This window comes from Lagenorhynchus albirostris, chromosome 4, assembly GCF_949774975.1.
Source record: "Lagenorhynchus albirostris chromosome 4, mLagAlb1.1, whole genome shotgun sequence".
NCBI classification, from domain to species: domain Eukaryota; kingdom Metazoa; phylum Chordata; class Mammalia; order Artiodactyla; family Delphinidae; genus Lagenorhynchus; species Lagenorhynchus albirostris.
In genome coordinates, this window is record NC_083098.1 from 1,034,067 (window position 1) to 1,039,344 (window position 5,278).

Genomic DNA, 5,278 nt, shown 5'->3' on the forward strand with positions numbered 1-5,278 from the left:
TAAAGACCATCCTCTTCCACCAAAACAGTCTGAGGAAACAGGTGTAGAACAGATTACACTCCATTTAAAACATTGCTTGCTTTACTGTTTTTAAATAGGCTTATGTGAAACTGTGCCCGCTGGGAAAAAATGAAATCAGAATGAATCATACACCCAAAGGTCATGGATCTAAAAATACAGGTCCTGTGAAAGGGATAAACATGTTCAACTTAGTGGAAGTCATCAAGTGAGAAGACTTTAGAATCCTTCCAAACCGTTTAAGCCTCCGAGGTTGTTAATGAATTTATCAGGAACAGAGAAGGCAGCCACTGCCTGGTGCCATGTGTGTCGGCGAGGGGGGACAGAGCAGATGCAAAGTGACCCTGCCAAGGAGGGACCGAGATCAAGGGGCTCCGCTCCGCACGGCAGGGAGGGAGAAGCATCTGTGCGAACACCCGGAGAGCTGAGCCTCGGTCCCCAGGCTTCTTGGGGAAGGCAGACCCGACAGGTCCGCAGGAAGCGCTGTGGATGGTGGCGCTGGGCGGCTGCACTTCCGCAGCAGAAAACTAACTGGTGGAAGCAGGCCAGCGCTGTTGTCGTCAGGGCAGCGAACAGAGCCCCCAAAGCGAGGAGAGTCCGACGTCCCTCCTGTAGATGCTGGTACAGTTGTTCTGGACAGAGAGGATACTGCTAAAGGAGCAGGGAGGGTCCTGCTGGTGCGGAAAGAGGTGGCAGGAGTTGCTAGTTGGTCTTTTTTTTTTAATTGTAGTTTTGTAACCGAGCCACCTACCAACAGACGACGTTCTCTGATAAGTATGAGAGAGAATATTAGGTATGATTTCAGAGTTGTCATAGCTTGATGTAAACAGTTGCCTTGCCTCACAGAAAGCTAACGGGGTAGCTCTCTCTTTTACAGATGCTTCGGTAACAGAAAACTGTCTTTGGATGATACTGCTTTGGTGAATAAGTGTACACAAATAAGGTGGGTTTACCAATGGTGGGGCAGTGAGATCTGTTTACTCTGGCTGCAGGCTGTTTAGGGACATGTCGTTAGAGAGTGAAAAATAATAATAAAATCAATAAAATTCGGGGTGACGTTTATTATCACTGTGCCGGTGATTAGTAACATTATCGGTAATAATACTCTGCCCCGTCAGAAAAAGCCCTGCTGTCCACTGACTTCCTCGTGCTCCAGTACTTCCTCAGTATCCGCAGGGCACCGGTTCTAGGACACCCGCAGGTACCAGAATATAAGTCCTTTACATAAAATGACCCCCTGGTATCCGCGGTTCCACATCCGCGGATTCAACACATGAAGGACCGCGGATATGGTGGGCCGACTGTACGTATATGTCTGTCCTGTACAGAAAAATCTGCAGACACACACACTCACGTACAAAGGACCACATGGAGATCTAACTTTATTGAGAAGTTTATTCACATGTAAATTGGCAAAATGACCTTCTCAAGTTCAAATATAACCCGGTCCAGGGCTCGACACTAGTCTGCCACAAAATCCTCATTGAAAGGATAACAAAAATATATATATATATTTAAATTTAATTTATTTTTTTTTTGTAATAGAATCTCTCCATAGGGTTGATCCCTTAAGTCTGTGAGGTAAATCTCCAATTAGTAGATGAGAATATCACAGATTTTGGTTAATAATTTTCCCAATGTCATACAGTTAGTAAACTGTACGGTAGGAAATTTAATTCAGGTCTTCTGAATCTAATACTTTACTATGATTATAATAAAATATTATTTTAGTAAAGTGTTTTCATAAATTCAGTAATTTTGTAATTAAAACTTTCTTTCTTAATATAAGTAGATATTTAAAATTCAACTCATTTTCTTTGACATATAGAATCAAAGGAAAAAACTAATTTTATTTAGATTCTAATCAAAGTTTTCTTTGCTCTAAGACATATGAAGTCTATGAAATTGCAGATGCCGCAAAATAATTTTTTATTTATGAAGACATAAATGTAAAATACAATCACAAGTGTATATATATCCTCACATCTGTGGTTGTGTGTGTGTGCATATGTTTCTGCTCCCTACTACACACTTAATCAGTCAATAGCACATGGGCTCTGAGCTGTTAATATTTAGATCTTGTAATGAGTAGAACTCAAGAAATGCATTTTCACAGAGACTACCAGAGGATAATTTCTGAAACACCTAACTGACAAATACAAATCTCTAAAATATTCAGTAATAGCGAATTTGTCTTCAATAGAGAATTCTTTTTAAAAAAATCTATTTTATTATTATTTTATTTATTTTTATTTTTGGCTGTGTTGGGTCTTCATTGCTGCGTGCAAACTTTCTCTAGTTTCGGTGAGCAGGGGTTACTCTTCGTTGTGGTGCAGGGCTTCTCACTGTGGTGGCTTCTCTTGTTGCAGCACTCGGGCTTCAGTAGCTGTGGCTCACAGGCTCTAGAGCGCAGGCTCAGTAGTTGTGGTGCACGGGCTTACTTGCTCCGCGGCATGTGGCATCTTCCCAGACCAGGGCTCGAACCCGTGTCCCCTGCATTGGCAGGTGGATTCTTAAGCACTGTGCCACCAGGGAAGCCCAATAGTGAATTCTTTTCTTCTAAAAAAATGAGTCTAATTTAATTAGTTTTAGAATAAGCATAGAGATAATTTTGGATGTATTAAAAGAAGCATTACATGATCACTGCAGTGAAGAACTCCATCAGTGTACACAGTCAATGGGGAAAATGGACGAGTAAACCTACATCTACTTATCCTTTTGTTCAGTGCTCTGTTCAAGGGGCTTTGGCAACATGGGAGAGGGTCATCCACATCCAATCAGGTGTCATGGAAAGTGGTCTGATCTGGGTTATGAAGATGAGAGTTTCCTTTCTAAAGGGGGAAAAGGGGAGTAAGAAATCTGGCGACGGAGACAGAGGAGACTGTCGTAGATGTCATGAAGGTGTCGTGGAGCATGGTAAGCCTGGGGAAGCAAGTTGGTCATGGCCGTATCACAGGTTGATCAATGTAGAGGAGCTGGCACTGGGTGATGTGGAAAGTAGACAGGTCCAGAGTGTTAAGAAAAGGAATTTGAATTTATTTTCTATCTGTGGGGAAGAAAGGCAAAAGCTGATAATTCTCCTCCAAAATCGTTCTTTCTGGGTCATCGCCTCTCTCAGGACAGGGTGTCACCACATGAGTGAATTCCAGTGAATGGAAAGAGCAGAGGCAGATGTCCCTCCTGTGGGTGTGTCCATTCTCTTTCCTCCGCTGACCCCCTGGGATGGTGATGCTCTGAGCATTGTTGGATGCCACGTGTTGAAAGTTCCAGAACCTCTATCAGCCTGATTGCTGCCACTAACACTTGACCTAGACTATTGCATTACCAATGTGCAGTTATTACGACCAGGCCTAGTTATTAAAGAAGTTTGGACAACCCTAACTAAATTGGAAATACACTGGAATATTTCAGTCTGGGTTGTGTTATAATCAGAGTGTATTTTGGAATTATATCTTTAGCAGCAATGATAAGGATGGGAGGGAATCACTTAGGAGGCGACTGTGATGGATTTCGTGAGGACCTGGACTCAGAAAGACAGAGGGTTTTACCTGATGGACAGAAATTTTCCCACCTTAGCCCTTTCCTCCTCCCTCCTTCCTTCCTTCCCTCCTTCCCTCCCTCCCGTCCTTCACTTCTTTTTAAATCTGAGAGATACGGTGATATATATCTGCCAAATAAAAAGGCAATGGCAATTAATATAAATGGAAAACTTGCAAACCCAAGATCTTTAGCAGGTGAATCTGTAAGAGCTGGTGATTGACTGGATGTGGTAGATGAATGACACAAAGAAATCTAGAGTGACCCACAAGTGGCTTGTGTAAGTGATTAGATACTGTGTAGGAAATTTAGAGAAGGACCGTGATTGAGATGCGCAGTGAGAAACTCAAGTATTGAGCACATCGACCTTGATTTGGCTCTAAACCAATGAAGAACTGAGGAAGACATGTCTAAAAGGCAAGTCGATTTGGAGTTTAGGCAAGAGGTCTGGGCTGTTGATAACTTTGCACTGTCATTTGCGTATGAAGCAATGAAAAGTGGCTGAGGGAATGGCACAGGCCCTCAAACTGGTGATAGGAAATACTGATTTAAAGATGGACAGAAGGAAAACAAATGACCTCAGAGAGCGAAAGGAGTGGCCAGAAGGATGGGGGAAAGAGCAACATAGCAGGGGATGAATCACCAAAACTAAAGAAAAGGAGAATTCACGGTCCAAAATTCCACAAAGAAATTCAGATAAGGACTAAAAATAGTTCATTAGATAATACGTCTCAAAGGTTGACCTTACAAAGAGCAGTTGGCACGCAGTGGTGGTGACAGAGTCCCAGTGGACTAAGCCGCGGCGGTCGGAGGGCTCAACAGCACAGACAGGGACCTCAAACAGCAGATGATTGGATCACAGCCGCAGAGGGATGTTGAGTCAAGGCAGAGTTGAGAAGTTTTCTTTTGAATTGAGAACCCTTTACCATCTTGACACTGTGAAAGATAAGAACAGTTCTGCAGGTCTGGAGGGGGAGGTGCTATCTGATGGGTTAAGTCTCTAAAGCCAGGGAGGAGAAGGGTGTGTAGGTTTCCCTTGGGCAGGAAGTGATGCCTCTTCCTCACTGAGAGCAAGGAAAGTAAGAGCTGAAGTTTCACAGATTACGTAGCAAGACATTCAGGAGAGACCTCCTTTGAAGGTTTCTCTTTCTGTGATAAAGAAAAAGAAACGAGTGAAAGGAAAATGAAATGATATAGAGAATGAAACCGTAAATGAGGGAGAAGGTGATGGGATGGTAGATTTGGACATTTGTGGGAAAGCACACTGACCAGGGCATGAAGGGATTTGCTGGGTTGCACTGAGCACCCAGATGGGGCTGGATACCACATCTTTGCAGAGCCACCTATGTCCACTTGTGTGATTTTCTCCAGCCCGGCAGGATAGTTGGGGACACACTACCAGAACACCCAGGTGACGGTTTCAATCCCAATTGAGGCTTGCAGGGCTTTTTAGGTGAATGAACAGGGCAGCAAAAGAGGTAAGTAACGGTGAGTGGAATCTCCGCTAAAATGTCCTGTATGAATGTGGTTCATAATGTCAGCCAATAAATTGCTTTAGATTGTGTTATGCACAGTGTGGACATAATGAGTTGGCACACAGGGTGGAAATGCAGTACCAGAGGGACAAAAATAAAAGCCCGCTTTAATGACTGATTTTTAGTCCATAAAACTTTATTTGAGATGTTAAGGGATAGCCAATGTATTTTACTGCAGTCTTTAAGTG

The 5,278-nt window shown here is 43.1% G+C and overlaps 1 long non-coding RNA gene across 1 annotated transcript; it reads left to right on the forward strand.

Annotated features, from left to right (window-relative positions):
- Positions 1-269: 269 nt before the first annotated feature.
- LOC132519154 (uncharacterized) lies at positions 270-5,021 on the forward strand. The gene is made up of 3 exons (XR_009540105.1): positions 270-811; positions 896-961; positions 4,927-5,021. It is a non-coding gene; the product is annotated as an uncharacterized LOC132519154 (long non-coding RNA).
- The last annotated feature ends 257 nt before the right edge of the window (positions 5,022-5,278 follow it).